Source organism: Dermacentor silvarum, chromosome 7 (genome assembly GCF_013339745.2).
Source record: "Dermacentor silvarum isolate Dsil-2018 chromosome 7, BIME_Dsil_1.4, whole genome shotgun sequence".
Taxonomy (NCBI): domain Eukaryota; kingdom Metazoa; phylum Arthropoda; class Arachnida; order Ixodida; family Ixodidae; genus Dermacentor; species Dermacentor silvarum.
This window is the reverse complement of record NC_051160.1, coordinates 91924133-91943545: the sequence shown is the minus strand read 5'-3', so window position 1 is coordinate 91943545 and position 19413 is coordinate 91924133.

Here is a 19413-nt window from a genome sequence, read left to right as displayed (position 1 = left end):
ACCCCATAGTTTATTTTAGTAAGTCATCGGCAGTCATCCATGCAGATACCGTGGTGAGGAGAACCGGGAGACGCCCTTATTTTGTGACTGACCGTGTGAACCAGGTTCTTCTTTTGTCAAGTTCATGAAGCACTCTGGCACCTTCGTGCTCTTCACACATGTACAGATCGGAGTATGTCTTAATAGTTCTGGGACTTCTTGTGATTAGCACTCTGCGATACATCAGTCACTTCCCTGTAGTTCTGAATTATTTTTCTAACAATCATTGAAAATTTATCGTACAATATGGAATCAGGTTCGGTGTTGCCATACATTTTTCAGGCTTGTCGATAAATTCAGACAGAAAGGTCGCTAAACGTTCGCTAAGTTTTGCTGCAATATCACAAAGTGTCGCTATAGCTTTTGAGCGAATCCTACGTATGGTAGGCATTTTGGAACACTATAGCTATGCTAGCATGACGTAGATAATTTACCGAAACGTCTTGCGTTTGTCTTGAGTCCGTGTGAGGGGGAAATGAACCGTGAACTTACCAGTAATGTGTAGTGGACTTTTATTTTACTGTTATACTGACATAATGGACGATGGCAACTGAAATTCGGCGTTTACCCACAAATTATGAAGTTCCAAATGCAGTCCAATTCAGAAGAACACCAGCAATCTGATTATCCCGGTACACTAAGGGGCTTGGCCAACATTACTCCTGAAAAGTTTCTTGTTCTCGGCGCTCCTGCAGGCACAGCGAAATTCAGCAAGACGATACAGTTCGCATGTTAATATGGCGATGAAAAATCTATGACCTTATGCAGGTGAAATACTACGCTTCTGACCCTTGGTATAGCTGAAAAATGTTCGCAGCACTGATTTGTCGAAAAGCCATGCCATAAGGAAGCAATGTGTTCTATGAAAAACCATGAAGAAGTCCAACCGCTCCTATGCATATGCCAATTAGTAAAGTCGATATTTGTTATTATTCCCCTGTTACGTTTTAAACATCACAATAATATTTACAAATACCTACCAATCACATGTATTAGTGTAAGTGCAGAATCCTGAGCGTTAGAACTCCAACCAGTTTCGTAAAAATAAAATAAAAAAACGTGCACTTCGTGACCACACTGTGAATCCTGTGAAGGCGGGCATTGCTTCATAGTTTCACGGAGCATACGCATCATACAGCCAACTCCGGTCACTAACATGTAGGTTTTCAATAAAAAAAAGTGCGTTCTAGAAGGCTGTTTGCGAAGCAACTTTCCTAGGTTTCAAATCGCAAAAATGTCGCCAGTTTTTAAGTCACGTCATTGAAGAGACGTCGCGAGTTGCTAAATTGGAAAATTTGTCAGTAAACGGACAAACAAGTTGCCAATTTAGAGCAAAAAAAAAAAACTCGAGAAAATGTCAACGCTGGTCAGGTTATAGTATAAGCAATACGCTCTAAAGGCAGGACAGCCGATAAGAGACGATTTATTATTAGCGTTCTGCGATACATCAGCCATGCCAGTGCACTTATCAGAGGAAGGTATAAAACTTTAATTGACAATTTCTTTGCGGTTTCGGGTTTTTATCAAATTCTCTTGTTCTTGTGCAAGAACTTCACTCAAAGGACTGGGTACTGGTGCACAGCGACATCAAACCTTTATGTTACCTTAACGTTACCTAAGCGAGATCTGTTTAATAATTTGCTTGTGTAGCACGATATTTGCTAGATGTTGTACGCGAGCTGAGTATTGGGCTTACGCCCAATACTCAGCTCGCGTAGTATTAAGCTCTATTTAGCGTAGTAATCAGCCCAATGCTCAGCTCGCGTAGAACATCTAGCAAAGTGCGTTCTCAGGTCGCCTTTAGCATTCAGCTCACCTTTGACATCCCGCTCAACTCAACTCGCCTTTAGCATTCATAATGAAAATTACACTTGCAGTCATCCGAGTACTGTTGTCTGCACGTCATGATGTATTTTTACTAGTTTAGCCAGACGCAACACATCGAAAGCATAAATTTGCCAAAGTCACGATGCTACGAGACGTATTGGTGTTAGGCTGGTCCGTGATGAAAAACCAATAACACGTTCAAGAAGGAGATACAACTTTTCAAGTTGGTGGGAATGAATATATCTAAAACGTTAACTCCGACCGAATTGCCGTGTTTCACGGAGTACTTGTCCTCCTCTGATGTGAAATGTATTGGGTAATACAGAGAGTCATAGTATTCACACATGTAAAGCAAGAATGAGCGCGCTTGTAAGAGGAATAAAAAATGTTGTACCCTTGTGTTCAGGGTGTTCTTTATTCTTTAGCTTTCAGGAACTGTGAAAATTAATTGTGTCTGCCAAGATATATGTCGTCTGTTAACATTACTCACAACTACAATATCTTTGTAATAACCATTCGGAACAGCTCGTATACAACATGTGGTTTGGTTATTCTATGAGCACTGCGCGCTGAAGGAGCGGCAAGTATATGTAAACAGGTCAAAAGTGAGTACGTAAAAGGGGCAGCACACGATTGTTTCCTTACAAATATTTCAAGACCAAGGTTTTCACAGCCACAGTTTTTTTCTGTTGTATCAAAGCTCCTTTTCCAAGAATGACGCAATTGCTATTGTAAAGGGCAGTTTGCCAACAGGGACTGTATATATAGCTAGCTTCAACGTCGTGTCCCGCAACCACGAAGAAAGCTGCACCATTGACATAACTGGAAATCGGATACCAAAGCATGATTTGTATGCGTTTAGTTTTTTTGCTGATCTGCACAGTTCGTACCAACGGTAAGTCTACATATTCATAGGTTCAGATGACGTGAAACACCGAATACTTCGAGCTGTGTATTTCTCCTGCTTTCGCTCCTCAGAATATTGTATTTTTATTGAGAAAGAGACACGTCAGCATTAACTGGCTCGAAGTTCAGCGCAATTTTTATTGGGGTTTACCCCCAATAAAATGCTCCGTGACTAGCGATACCTAGATCTACATTTGATTCTGGAGAGTGTACGCAACGTCAGGCACTGTTCCTAAAACCAACAGCATTTTGCAGGCGTGCACGGCAAATGACCCAATTTGGCTTTCCTATTACATATTAGGCTCTGTTTGGTCGTACGATTTTATGTGTTCCAAGAAATGCATTCGCATTTAATCAGGACGCTATTTCCGATTACTCAAAGCTTGTTTTCGCGTCAACCGTTATTTCAGGTAACTTGGTAGCATGAAGTAGATTAGGGAATTTTACCCCCCGTAACGCATAAGCGGATAGTGCACGAAGGATAGGGGATCGAAGGACACTGCACCAGAGCAGATCTGTACCCACAACCGATAATATGTATGCAATTGATGATGTTATATTACTGGGCAAATTATTTGGTTATTGTTTCTAGCTACCTTCGAATTATTGAAGGTAGCTAAAGATGAGTCGAGAATACCGACATCCTGTGATAAAATAAATATTAAGTTGTTTATGGAACAGTTCACATGTACCATTTCTTTTCAGGAGGCAAAATGTTTCCAACGAAGCAGCCTCTAGCAAGTATGTTAAGTTTTTTATTATCTTCAAATTTTTAGAAGCCAACAATTATATAAAGCAATCGTTTGATCTTGTACTTTAACCAGGAAAGGTGCTTTAAAACACGTTGTTGCCTTTAAGCTTTTTTGTTGAATAAAAGTACAGCAATAACTTTCCACCTAAGCTGCATGAAATATTACCACAGCAGGGTACAAGAATGTTCGCTTTTGTCAAGAAGGCTTGTCAAACTGTACCATGTCTATTTAACATACACAGCATTCAGATAATGCATGAGTAAAAAGGCGTTCAGTAGAGAATTATTCCGTAGTAAACAGACAATTCTGAATAACCTTTAGCTTATTTAGTCGAATTTGCGAGAACAGAGATACAAAAACACATTAATATTAAGTGGTCATATGTCCAAGTCGTAATTTGTGGGGAAACATGAAAGATGAGCTATTATTCCTGTGCCTTCCCCATTCAGTCAACTCTGCATAAACGCTGGCGGTACAAAGAGCGTCGACCGTGGGCTTGCGACATACAACTAGCTTTTTCGGCAAGAAGCAGAACTTCGCAGGAATAGTAGAAGTTTTGGCAGAACGCTTATGGGTCAAAGCGCGTTGCGCTCAATCTGATGTGTTCATCTTGCAAGGGAGATCACTGGCCTCAAATACAGGGTGTTTTCCACGAAGAATTTAAGTGCTATTTAAAGATAGCCTGAAATAACGTAAGTTTAGGCATGTTGGTGTTCAGTTTCTGCATCTAGCGCTCAATACAAGACAAGGGCAGAGTGAAGAACCGACGAAGAGAGGCGCCTGTCTTCGTTGGTTCTTCACTCTGTCCTTGTATTGTGCGTAGATGCAGAATTAAAAATAGCCGTTGCGAAATAAAAGGGCGGTTCCTTCGGACACAGGTCGTCAGCGGTGGCGACTATGGGCCCAGGTGATGGAGAAAACGCGGTAATTAGCCGTTAATTAACAAAAAGCCATTATTATCTTTTTCTATTTTCAGCGGGCTCATTGTAACTAGAGCATTGAAGCGAGCTCTCTGTAGAAGTCATTTCAAACTTTTGATCTTGAAAAATGCAATTCGCCGTGGAACGGTGGCACGAAGGATTTCGGCTGTCAGAGCGTGCAAAATCGAAATGGGAGGCTGCAGCAAGCGCGAAGCCGCGCCTACAGAGGCCACATTCTGCTTAGGTCACCCAGCAGCGGGCAGACAGCGGGCTGCGACAGCGATCCCGCGACTTCGTGCTCAGCAGCGCAGCGCCTTAGCTGACTGAGCCACCGCGGCGTTGTCATTGTCGTTGAACTGATTCTGAAACTTGCTGTTGGCTGCAGTTTCGTTGCGCGTTCAGCATAGAGAAGCTTCATTTCATGTTATTGTATGCAGTAATGCAAAGCAGTAGTGATGTTCCGGTGAAATTCGCGGTACTTGTGGTTCGCGAGGTGGGTTTGGTATTGCGCGGCTGCCTCCGCTGATAGCCTTATTGCCCAATTTCGTGATATCTGCATTTTGAACAATTTAAGCAGAAGGACATGGTTGTAAGGACAGGTACTGTGCCCTTAAAAACATTGCTGGTTTCAGATGAAGCAGAAGCTTTCAAACAAAAATGCCGCAATTCAGACGAAATAATAAAAAAAAGATGAAATGACAATGATCTCCGCATGTATACTCCAATGAATTCATAAACCTTTAAATTTAAGTTTCAGTTGTTATGGAAACACAAAAAAATGTCCGAAAATTTTCACGGTGTCTGGTGACGTTAATGCGATACGCAGTGAAGTAATGTAGCAGCATATTGCCACCGCCTAAACTCATCATGTAAAATGCGCGTAATGACGCAGGCTACTTTCTCACTCTTCCCCCTGTACAGAGTGCCCCATCTAGTGGCGCCACTTTGAAATCTGCGGCTGGTGCGCGTCCGAATATACATTCAGGCAAGATTCTCTGAATATATATATACAGGACGCTGGCTTGATTCCGGCCGAGCAGCTGATAAATTTGAAAGGATTCTTTGGCCGATCAAGAGCCGCACCTACCCAGTGGCAAATACCAGTAACTCAAGTTGGCGTCATAGATATTCTTTCAACAGCGACACACACACACAGTGGCCCATGCCCGCAACTAAAGTTGGCGCCAAAGAGGTTCATTGAAGAGAGAAACACATACACAGTTACACATATCCAGTGAGACCGGTTACCGTGAAACAGGTTCATTGAAGAACGGCGCATACTCGATGGCGCATACACCCAAGTAGGCGTGAAACAAGTTTATAGAAGAGCGGCACACACCAAGTAGCACAGCCCCAGTGACCATAGTTGGCGTGAAATATGTTCATTAAAGAACGGTACATACCCAGTGGCGCATGCAGTAGGTTCATTGGAGAATGGTACATAGCCAGTACCGAATGACCAGTGACCCAAGTTGGTTCATAGAAACAAGACTTTACATTAGGCCAACTGTTTTAGCTTCACGTGGCTTGGTAACTGATGAAATTTGATAGAGGGCTTTGGTTCGGTTCACTGTATGCGCCTCAAACTACACGTGGCAATTAAGTAAACGCTGCGGCATTTCGTCAGAGTGCATTTTCTTTGTGAATGAATCATATTGGAGAAGCCAGTCAGAACTGTCATCACACATGCTATTCCTCAATGAAATTGGGAAAACATGGAATTGTACAGTAAAATGTTTGTTTAGAAGATGCAAGGAAATCACATATTTAAAACTGTAACATCATGGTGTCATTTCTATATTGCCAAATTAGATCTTCCACTGTGGTATTTGTTGTACAATGATGGACAATCATGCATCATAGAAAAAATTAAGTATATTGTTTGGTACGTGTGCCTTCAATCTTGGCCAAACCCTTAGCGTGCAGTACGACATAATCTCATTTCCTACTAATCAATGTCAATGAGAACATAGACTTCGTAATGCAAGCTATATGAAGAAATTTAAGAAGAGCGAAGTAAAACAAAGGAAATGAGGGACATTAAGAAAATTGATAAGGCATGCACTAATATGCATTTTATAAAATGAAAAAGAACCTGAAACATTTAACGATATTGACGATTAAAGCAGTGTTTTCGAGCAAGGCGCATAAGCAGGGCCCAGCTCATACGTACGGGCCTTTGTCGGGTTTTTCTGGTCGACGATCCTTTCAGAATAATCAACTCATTGCAAGTCAACAAGTTTCGCAAAAATATCTTCGCCAATCCAATATTTTTCCGTCGACGTCGAGAACCTATATCTCATCATCGTTACGGACGCTCCAGTCATAATGGTTGAAGCAACCATCGACTAATGCGCATGGACAGATTGTCAGGGCATATGCAAATTATCTATAGTAAATTTCTGGGGTCTACGATGAATGCACTTGAATTCTCTATTCATTGAACATCAGATAAATATTATTGCGTTAGCATTTTAGGGTAGTTCACGATAACAATTTTTGGGGGGCTACTTAGATGTGTTAATTTGCATGTAACCAGTTTCCCGCCTATCTCGTTCATCGGCTACTTTGTAGTAGAATGGGTAGCTGTGATGATGGCGTCCGTGACAAGACGAGGCCGTTTGTAAGCGTGCGCCAGTAAGCTAGTATAGATTGATATTAAAGAACTCGCCGAGAAAGGCGAAAGCATGCTGCTTCAAAAAGCCAGTATCATGTCCTGGGTAAAAAGCAGTGGGCTTGAGTCTTGAAAAGGTTCGGAAGAAAGGCTAGCTGAAAACGTTCGTCGCAATCAAGAAATGTGCTTGGTGAAGATGCAGATTGTGGCTCTGGAGACACTAAACAGTGCTCTGATGTTCCAGAGTAATCGTTCCTACTGTGCCGAAATTGGAGAGAAGACACCAAAGAGTGGCTGCGCTCTTAAAATATAAACGTTTAGTGCGCGAGCACTAAAACTACACGAGCCGCATGACAGGGGGCATACCGCTTAGAGTCCCCACAATCCGGGACGATGCCAGAAGAGGGCTTAAGTCACGTTGACTGTCCTTCGTGAAAAGGTCAGCGCTTATGTCCTAAATTTCTACCCGAGGCAGGAATTTCAAACGTCATCACTAGACTGGACACGGATGATGAGATGAAATGTGCTGGTGGGCCTTCTAGAGAAAGCACATGTCCTTCGAGTATTTCTGTAATGAGGGAAAACAAAGCCGCTTGTTCTGATGTACGGCTTGTATTATGGACATGGGAGCATACCTATATCTTGATGAACCAGAAAGTAGGCAGTCAGATGAAAAAAAAAATTTGATTATGAGGTCTTACGTGCAAAAACCACGATGTGATTATGAGGCACACCGTAGTGGGTGACTCCGGAAATTCGGACCACCTGGGATTTTTAACGTGCACCTAAATCTAATTACACAGGTGTTTTCGCATTTCGCCCCATCAAAATGCGGCCATATGTTCTCAATGCCTATGGTACCAGTGTCTTGCCATATGATAGAGGTCATAGAACTCCCAACAGTCTTGAACAGACGTCTTGAAAGAACAGACGTGGTGGTCAAAAATGTCGTGGCTAGGTAAGTGGCACCGTATTTTATGGTGGGACATACGTCCGAGACTTTAAAAAATTAAATTATAAGGTTTTACGTGCGTCCGAGACCTTCGTAAGACCATGAAATGATGAGTAAAAAAGAACACAAGTAAGGACTCTGTCTATGACCGGAAAAGACGTGACACTGGTGAACTCAGTGCAGTAGCTGCCATAGGACACCAGATGAAATCAAAAGGCTGCAACATTGACTCGGTTATAAAGCGGTACTCAGCCGGAGCATATGAACAAGGCTGTCCAAACAAAGAGATCTGTTCATCGCCACACATTCAGAAAAGCACCGTGCTTCGACACAGTTTCGAAACTGTAGTCCTTTCTAATATTTCAGTGGTCAGGCACTACCAGACAACCAACGCCCAAGGCACTATGACCGAAGAGTCATCATTGCAATACGACGAAACACCAAGGTGGCAGTCAGGGGCTTCTGGAGTCTAGCAGAAACATGTTAGCTTCCTTACCAAAGAAATCACTTGAGTAACTTGGGGTTTCGGAACGGACACGTCTTGTGGAGCGTATTCAAGTTATCACGAAAAGATTGCAGCGGCACATGGATGCGATGTGGTCCGGAATATTGTTCCAATGGGCAATGGAGCAAAACAGTGCTGATGAGTTAAATTCCTGCATTTAACCATGTATGTGCACGACACTGAGCGTGTTGTGAAGGCGTCGTGACGTGTGCACAGCTGCATGAATTGCCAGATGGTGCGATTTGTTGATATAGATGAATCTGTGAAGCATACTTACGAGAGCGATCATTCGGCGAGTTTCCAATGACTGAAGTGATGTTTTTTTTTATTCGGGTAATGCTAAAACGATATTTGTGCTTACGCGAGATGAATGTGACTGCTCTACTGGGAACAGCCTGCAGAATTCCGATAAGGTACTACTGATATGGCGACCATGTCGATCAAGCAAATTCTAGTTGTGGACAACCATAGGTTAAATGTGCTAATTTCTGCACATTAGAAGGTGAGGTACGCAAGTTTCTACTCAGGTGACTGAGATACTTAGAATGTTTTGAAGAGATGGCTGTTACATTCGTAGGCCAGGAAAGATCAGGTGTAAGGTGAACGCCAAGATATTTGTATGATGGCGTATTACAAATTATGGTATTAATAATCGAACAAAAAATAAATAGTGGGTTTTACATGCCAAAACCACGATTTGATTATCAGGTACGCTGTAGTGAGGGACTCCTGAATAATCTGGACAACCTGGGGTTCTTTAGCGTGCACCTAAATCTAAAGTAGACGGGTGTTGCGGTCACCTTGGCCGGGATTTGATCCGGCGACCTCGTGCTTAGCAGCCAAACACTATAGCCACTAAGCAACCACGACAGGTATAATTGTACAGCTAAACACTGAGTTAGTGCGCTTACAGCTAAAAATAACCTGCATGAAGAGGTGCAAAAGGAAACCTGCCAATTTTCGCACTGACTATAGGCTAGGTCAATGTCAGTTTGGGCAGTAAAATAGTTATTGAAGCATTTAATAGGTGGTCGATAACGCAGTCAACGAACAACCTAACAGCCTTGTTGCCATAGTGTCGTACTGATGCGGCTGCGGTCGTTCTGTCGTTGTCCCTCTTAAGTTCGTTATCGCACTCTTGCCATGGCGTCGTCGTCACACAGTCGTCGCCGTAGCATTGTCTTTATGCTGTCGACGTCATGATGTAGTTTTGCAAACGTCCTCAGTTCAAAAACATTGTGTCATATTCGTCATGTCGTCTTCGTCATACTACCTTGGCGTTCCATCGACGCCATTCGTTCTCCATCACCCTAGCTTGCTTACTCATGCTGTTGTCATTCAGTCGCGATTATGGCTCCATTGTGATGCCGTTTCCGTTATTGTGTCGCCTTCAGGCAGTCGCCGTCATGCATGCATTGTCATGCCGTTTTGGCGGTGCCATCGTTGTCATTCCAGCTTCGTATTTGGTTGTCGCCACGCACTCGTCGCGATCCCGTTGTCCTCATGACTTCATTGTCACGTTATCACCGTTATGACATCGTCATTATTTCAGAATGGTAATCTAAATATCGCCATGCCGCCGTCGTCATACCACCTTTGTCCGTTCCATTGACGCCATTCCTTTTTCGTCATTCCGCCATGATTATGGGCGATCTTTTATTTGAGTGCTGTACCAAAGAAAGCTGGTGCCGGAGACAGCGAAAGCCGCATTAGTCGAAGCTACGGAAGGCCTAGAATGGGTACTGCAGAATTTAAATAAACTTCTTCAGCGATACGGCGTGTCGCTACAATACTTGAATGCTAATCGCATTGCAGTGGGCAGTCATCGTGAGATGGGTTCTGCCATATTTATTGTGAATACCATTGTTTGATTAATTTATTTTTAGCCTATCTGTCTATAGTCCTCTAGAACTTTAGAAGGCCGCGGCATTTGCCCCTCCAAGACTGATGCACATGAGCTTCCACCACTGGGTGCGCACTATAGACTGACGTCATGAGCAGGGCGACGGCGGATGACCCCGCCGACGGAGAACATGGTGACCCGGGCTTCCAACTGGGCTGAATCCCGTCAGCTATGTGCTTGTGCCCCTCGTCAGAGTGAATTCCCAAACTGTTTGTGGTGGTCTATCATGCCAGAAATGGTATTCCCAGCTTCCAGTGCACCATTTGTGCCACGTAAGTTTGTACTCAGCAGTGATCCAGCGAAGAAAAGTATTGCAGAGAGCGTCAGTCCCGCTAGCTACGCTTCGTCTTATATGCGAATGCCGCGGCGACACACCGCTGTAAACAAATGTCCTGCATGTTTGTTTCATAGTGTTTTGTTTTGATACAAAATTACGACGAGGAATGTTTGCCGAAGTCATTGCGAGCGGCGGGTGTGTTCGCACACTGTGTCGCTGTGCTTTTCGTTCGGCGTGATGAAGTGATGGAGAAAAACCATTCTGAGGTGAAATAAGAAAGGCATACGTCGACTAAACAAAACCTACGAGTGCCTTAACAGAATAGATTTGCGAAAGCAACCGGCACTGCAAAGATTCGTCGCTGCCATCTCAGCGCTCAAACGATCGTTGGCAGCAGTGCGGTAAGATAGCTGAGCGTCAATCAGCCTCGTTCGAGCGTTGTGTCCATTGATCGCTGTCCACCAACGCTAACAATGAGTGACTAACACGCGCTGCTTGAGCGAATGTCATTGAATTAGTAACGACCAGATGTTTGGTGGGAGTTTGTTTTCCTAATGTCAGCCCCAGTACCAAGTCGTATAAAATTATGACCGTTAAACTAGTGCCTTTACAAGGGAGATTGGCATAAATTCGCGGTGCTGTGTGGCTTAGTACTCTTTGCTTACTGCACACGCCAGCTTAGAACGCCTGCTGTGACACAATTAAGTATAAGGTTTGCTGCCTGCACTCGACATGCTTTCCCACAACAGAGCTCTACGGTGCTCTTCGATTCTCGTGATATGTTGATAATAAATATTTAGATGACTCTGTTAAGGCAACGGTGCAAGAAAAGAATAATGAAGCGTACGGCAATGTAGGCGCAGCAGCTTGTGAACTGACTTCTAATACTTCTACCCACGTCTGCGTGTAAATGTGTGTGCGTGTTTTCTTGCGTGTTTGTGTATACGTGTTATTTCTCACTTTTTTGTTTAAGATTTTCTTAGTTTTCGCGCTTTCTTAGTTGGCGTGTAGGCGTATGCGCGTGAATATGTGCGTGCTTTCGTGCCTGTTTGTTTATTCGTATTTCTGTCCTTTTATTTTATATTTGCGTTTGTTTTTGTAAGCTTTTCTTTAGCTACGTTTTTTTCTCACAATTTATTAGCTAGTCTCTTTTAAAGCACCAAGTCATGTGAATTCAGGGCCGCCTCTTCGTTGTCATTGAAGGCTTTCGCTCTCGTCTACCTTGTCTTCTCAATCGCGCCTTCTCGCTGTGTTTTCCGCTACTATTCTGTCCTTGCTTTTTGTGCTGTGGCCGTAATGTGATTAGCCAACTTGCACAAACGAAAGTTCTCTCAGATATGACAAAAGAAAAGTTTACATATACCTTATGCTTAAAGCATCGCGTAGGTTTCACAGTAATTTCGCCTTTTGCCCCTGTTCAAGATGCTTATGGATCAGTGCATACGGCAGCTCGCCAGAAGTGCACATGAAAAGGTGCCATATTTTGAACATAGCACAAATGGTTTCTAGCAGAACGCATGGACACGGACAGAAAGAGGACGACGACACACGCTGGACTAGCAACTGAATGTTTATTATTGGTTTCCCACACCTTTTATAGCACACGACAGCCAATGCTTTTTCTTTTTGTCATGCCGGTTATCCGTCTTTCAGAGCGAAATGTCGTCTTTGCGCAAGTAGTTTTTTTTCTTTTTGTGTTAGTAGTATCGATGATGTACTGATGCATGATTGCCCGCTTCCGTCAACGGTCATGGCTTCTAAAATTTTGCGCGTCAGCTTGTCTTTACTTTTTTCTAAAACCTGTATGTCTTAAAGTTGTACGGTGCAATGGTGCTGGCGATGATGAAAAGCGAGATGCGCAGTGGAGATTCCTTCTAAAGATGCTGCATGCTCTCTTGTCCTGTCATTGACACACCTGCCTGTTTGTCCTATATATCTTCGGCCATATGATAAAGGTATATCATATATAACCCCTGTCTTGCATATAGTGTACTTCTTCTGGTGGTTGATTGTGCACTGCTTATTTTTCTGGCCATTGTTGAGTGGCGCACACATTGAATATGCATTGTTTGGTACTGAACATACAACCGTGACGTCTTCCTTTCTGGCTATCTTCTTCAGCTTATGGGTTAGGCCACGTATATAAGGCACAACTGCGATCTTCTTCCTTTTCTGTTGGCTCTTTTCTTTTTCTTGAGGCTTGCTGTTCGGGAGTTTCATCTTCTTTAGCAACCCTTCGGCGACAGCTGTGAGCAGGCCTTTCGGATAGCCAGCGTTGTTGAGCCTGGTTACCTGGTGCATGAAGCTTTCTTCGTGCACCAGGTAAATCATATGTAAATCATAGGTAAATCACCATATGTGATTTGCAACCATATGGTTGCAAATCACATATGGTGGCACACACACTTATCACGGATAACATTGTAATGATGAAAGCGTCAGACAGGAAATGACACCCCACTGCACAAATACATTTTTCAGTTAACTCAGCCCAGCGTTCACTGCACTGAGAGCTTTTGTAACTTTCAATATTTGTTACTTCACCAATTTCATTGTCTAAATCTGATCGTCGCTTTGCCTACGGCTTGTGAAAACGAACAAAATGCGCCAGTAAAGTACGTTCAACTTTGCTCAGCATTTCTTGGTCTAAAAAACGACAAAAAATGCTTTCACAAAAATAGGAATCTACTATCGTAGTAGCTTGACGAGGTTCCTACCCTTCTAGAGCGCTTACATCGAATTACATTGTGATTTTTCTCTGAGTGCTTGCTTTATATTTTCTGCAAGATGCAAATCAAGTTTGACAGTAGCTCTTAAAATGTGGAATTGGGGGCCTGGCAGTGTTATTCAGGACTATCATTTGTGCTTGCACTTGCTTTACTTGCTCGAGTCAGATAAACAAATTGAACAATGGCTACGACATGACTGCGCTTTGAAGTGCACACTGCAAATCGTGCCTTCAAAGTATGCCCCGACTGCTGCAAAGTATGCAACTGCTGCAAGCTCGACAGTGGCTGCCCGAATGAGTATTTTGGGCCTTTTCACAATGACATTATTCATAATGATGATGATCATTGGGTTTTTATGGCGCAAGGGCCAGTTCTAGGCAAAGTGCGCCAAACACAAAGTGCTATGGGATAACAATGGTTCCTGAAGTCGAAGATGTGCCATGGCTGTAAAGGGGCCTAAAGCAAGTCACTGTTTAAATGCGTAAAATATATATGTGCTAAAAATATGAAAATGACAAACGAGTAATGCCATGACCATAAAATATAAGTTGCGAAGTGATCATAAGATAAAAATGTAAGAGTATGCAAGTAGCACAAATACCTTTTCCGGGTCCTTGAGCGCAAGAACGGGTAGGCACGTGCTCTAAATACAACTTTTGCAGCAGCAGCCTCTGAAAAGAGGCTATGCTATTGATCACTTGGGTGTCTAACATGCAGTTTATCAACATCCTTAAAATGAGCTAAGGCTTATTTACCGTCCAAGAGTGGGTCGTTGTCTAAGAACATTGCTGGATGTAATGGAACCTGTTGATTGTGTGGTAAACGAAAGTGTTTTTGTTTTCTTTCAACCTCAAATTTACGACGTTCCATCTGCATGTGAAGGACAGTCAACGCCTCGGCACATTTACCACAGATAGGTGGCTCATCACCAGTCAGCAAGTACGAGTGTTTGCCATCCTGTGAGCGATTCCCAGTCGACAGATGACGACCTCGGTTGGTCATATTTTTGGTATGCGTGGTCAATTCCGTAACTGTGGTTTAGTGACGTGCAGCTTATTAGATGTTTCAGTGTCCCATACGCGTTCCTAATAACTTCTAAGCTTTTTCTGCAAGAAAGGTTTCAAGTCTATGGCAGGGACAACTACAGAGAAGTTGGTGGCTTTTGTAGCCGATGATGTGGCGGTTTGTGGACTGCATGTGGCGAACGAAAGACTATAATCAAATGACGACGATCGAACGATGACGGCTGAATGGCGACGACGCACTTTATCTGGCAACTAGTTGACACTATACTCACACGGTCAAGAAATAACTGTGAGGCCGCGACGAGTAAACTGTGTTTCGGTTTGAGATCACGTCGGCGCTTGCGAATGTCGTCTGTCGCCCCGACCATCCCACTGTGCAGTAAGTATCCCATGTAAGTCTGCACTATACCCTAGAGGGCAATTGCTGCAAGACAGAAACAGCCAGCATCTGAAAAGTGGAGAGAAGAGCGAAAAAGACCTTTGCTTTAAAAAGAGGCAGTCCTGGTATAATGAAACATCAAGGATTCGTGCGCTGCAATGATAGCACGTGGGACTGTACAAAGAAGTAGAGCGGGTTCCAGAAGAGACATGCGAAATAGGATCTACTGACGTGGTACAGGTGGCCAGTTAAATATGAAGTTTGGGGAATATAGATAAAAAGTACTGGTGAGCATCCGTCATCACATTTAGTTCAACACCATTCAAGTTATCTTTTTTTTCTGGAAGTGCATAGAAAGAGCTCTATACGCTTTGTAATGTTGTCATTGGGAATTAAAAAAGAACAGAAAAAGAGAACGAAGCACAAACGCGAAGAAACAGCGGCACAAACTACCATAGGATTAAGCAAACAATTTGTGAAGCACAAAAAACACAAATCAGTCAACGAGCAAACACAGGAGGTTACCATATCAAAATCATTACGCAAGTAATTTTGTGTGGTTAAAACAAGCTTCATGCATTGAAGGTAGAAGTCGACTTCACGTAAAAATTGCGACAGAACCCATGTCACGATGACTGTCGATGGTAAAGCGTTAGCATTGAATTGATACAGCGACAGAACGCACTGCCACCGCTGAAACGAGTTATGTATCAGGCGTGTATTGCAGAGGCACTCCTCTTTCGCGCTTTCGTAAGAAAACCCGGCACCATCTAGCACTGCCGCTGCGAAGCCTGCACGTGGCCTCCGAAATTCATGGCTCACCGCTGCATGCGAACGCTAAGAAACGCGTTATGCGGCCACCAGGCTACTCGCGCTACTTTCTTGGCACGCTGCCGCATCTAGTGGTACTCCCGATAAGTCTGCGCGTGGCTTCCCGGAAGAGAAGCTTGGCGCACCGGTTCCTGCGAACGCTGAGAACTGTTCCCTCGCTTGATACAAACTCAGCGGCATAAACGAAGTTGTACTCAAGTTGGGGAGAGGTTCATTGAAGAGCGGTGGAGCTCACTGGAGAGTTGGCGTGAGAGGCGTTCATTGGAAGCGACACATAACCAGTGTATTTGTGACGCAGCATGCCAATGCGTCGGCTTGCTGTCCTTGATGAACCCTTATAAGGTTCTTAACGGAGCTTTTTAAATACGAAGCAGTTCTTGGTGAACATTTGCCACTTTGACAGTATCTATCTATCTATCTATCTATCTATCTATCTATCTATCTATCTATCTATCTATCTATCTATCTATCTATCTATCTATCTATCTATCTATCTATCTATCTATCTATCTATCTATCAATCAATCTATCTATCTATCTATCTATTTTGGAAAATACCAAGTTAATGATACGACCATGAGAGTGCCAAGATGTAGATCTTGGAGCTCTCATGGAGATCATGGTGGGATCATTAACTTGGTATTTTCCAAAATTGGCATACTATGACAAGAGTGTATGGCGAACATAGATGATAGGTCGTGACATGGATATCATGATATGTGTGCCATGTAGGTCATGGAACAGCGCCTACATCTCGGTGCTCTCATGGTCGTTTCGCACACTTGGTAGGTACCAAAAGTGGCATAGTATGACAACAGTGTAGACGAACTTAAATGATAGGTCATGACATGAAAGTCATGTCATGCCTGTCATGTAGGTCATGACAATGAACCAGCGAAAAAGATTAACACTCAAAAACCACTGAAATTGGTTCGGACGTGGGTACTAAGTGAAGGAAACACTAAAGGATGAGGCTAGAAGTCGTAGTCTTGAGCATGACTCAACAAAAATGACAATGACTCAGCGAAAAAAGCTTAACAGTCAGAAACCACTGAAATGGGTTCTGACGTGGGTGCTTCATGAAGGAAGTACTAAAGGATGGTGGTAGAAGCCATACTCATGAGCATGACTCAGCAAAAATGACAATGGCTCAGCGAAAAAACATTAACACTCAAGAACCAATGAAATGGGTTACGATGTGGTACTAAGTGAAGGAAAAGGCTAAAGGCTAATGGTTGAAGTCATAGTCATGAGCATGGCTAAGGCTTTCGCCTTAAGGTCCCCTACGCGTTGCTACAGGGACTCCTGAGGACTCATGACGTGAATGTCATGACATGTTTGTCATGTAGGTCATGAAAAATTCCCCTACGTCTTGGTGCTGTCATGGTCGTTTCGTTAACTTGGTAGGCTCCCCGCACAATGCTTCGCATAACATCGATTCCCACGGGGCATGGGATCTGCCGGCTTTTCTGTCATTGTGCATTGCCACATTCCCAGTGGCACATACTTAGCTACCCAAGTTGGCGTCAAAGACGCTCATTTAGGATCGGCACACACCTACTGCCCCTTACCCAGTGACCCAAGTTGGCATAAAAGACGTTCAATGAAGACCAGCATGGACCGAGTGGAACATTTCAAGTGCTCTAAGTTGACGTCAGTGTTTTTTCGAACAGCGGTGCCTACCCAATCCCGTACCTACATTGACCCAAGTCTAAGTGAGAGAGGTTATTTGAAGAGCTGCACGTATGTACACAATCATGCAATCATTATACTTGCGATAAAGTTTGATATCATCTGCGTACAAAGCGGATTTGAATGGCACACACGTTCTTCGACATTGCTTAAATGACCTTGAAAATTAGGGGCCTAACGTAGATCCTTGCAGAACACTAGAAATTGACTCATAAAGCCAGTACTACTCTGCCGCTAAGGTGACATAATTTATCCGCGAGGAGAGAGAGTGTTTAATCTGTGTAGATACAAGAAACACCACAAGCCAAGCGCTTACGGATAAGGAGGTCATGTGCAACAACCTCAAATTTCTTTGAGAGAACTAACTGACTCCGTTTAGCAACAGTGGTTCACGCAGCATCAAGAAAGCCAACAACATTTCTTTGCATGGACCTGCCATGAACATTCCCATGTCGGCAAGTGCTTTATACAAGGCAAGTGCAAGTATATGATTTTGTAAAAAAATTCTTGACAAACAAGCGAAACAATTGCGGCTGCATCGTTCGTTCTTTGTAAGCAAAAATTCTGCGCGTGTACGCAAAGACCAGACACTCAATCAAGCGATTTACGGATGGTGACGGGCTAGAAATGTACAGGGTCGTCCACTCTTTGTACGAACACGGGGCCGCGCATCGAAGCTAAGCGGCGCAAGCGCACAGGGGCTTGTAGGCGGGGCTTAGTGTCGTCTACTAAAGAGCGCGAGCGAGCCGTGTTTGTGCCGCCTGTTGTCTGCTAAAGCACAGCGCGCTCGCGCACTTTAGCAGACGACACGAAGCACCGCCTCCAAGCCCCTGTGCGCCTGCGCCGCTTAACTTCGATGCGCGGCCACGCCATGTGCGCTGGCTCTCCGTGGAGCGCGGCCACGCGGCGCCGTGTTCGTACTAAGAGTGTACGACCCTGTACATTGACACGTAAGCCTGTGTGTGGACGCTCGTCTAACTACAACCAAGCTGAACATATGCGGCAGAATCGGTCAGGCTCAGTCATGGTGCTATCGTTAACATCTTTATTTCTTGATAAACTTGATACTTAAAGCATTGTTCCGAAGCTACGGTTCTACGTTGATGTACGTTTAGCCAAATGTAACCATAATCTAACAGTCTGCCGTTGCCGCTTCAGATTGTGTGACCTGAGGGGACATATTCGAAAGTGGCAACGCAGCATACGCATTCGGCAGAGCACGTTGCTTTCTTCTCGACGGAAGCCATGCTACAACGCCTCCCATGCACGAAATTATCGAAAGTTATCATCGCAGCACAGCTCAGACGAGCCGATATTCCGCAGCGCCTGGCATTCACCAGCAGAGCTTCGGGATTTGTACTTCCCGAAACCTATAGACTCTTTTCGCAGAGTAGTTTGTTATAGAACCGCAAGATGGCGCTTCCGGCATAGCGCACCTAAAGCGCACCGCACGTTGCGTCAGGCGAAAGCGAAACCATTACCGCTTCTATCCTGCTACTCTTGCAATCAGCTGTAGGGAATGCAACTGGGTGTTCGCAAAGTATTTTGTTCCACTCATGTTGCGAAATGTGGAACAGTAGAGGGAAGACGGGCAGTAGTTTGCTTCAAAAATAGTGACTGGAATTTCAAGGCGGGAATGAATCTGTGGAGCCAAGTTCACGGACGACTGCTATACGCAAAGACGGCCTGCGCTGCAAGCCCTTCCCTATGCACGGCCTTTCTTGAAGATAAAAAAAGTTTACTCATCCGTCAGTGCCATATCGATAACATCTAAACAAAGGCCTTCAACAGCGAAACGCCGGCAAGAGTGAGTACCACTCGTTACACAATGACAAAGTAAGTAGCGCCGCTTGTTGGCATAGTAAGGTTTTCGTGCGTTATCTACGCACATCAACCCCAACTCACAAGCAAACTTACCCTCACTCTATTGGCAACTTGTACTCGTAAATAATAAGTGAATGGGCGCACCCTTGAATCATTGCGCCGAAGCGTGGGTGATGGACAAATCGACAGCACACAAATGTACGAAGTTCAATGATTCGGTGACGGTCCACAAAGTTGG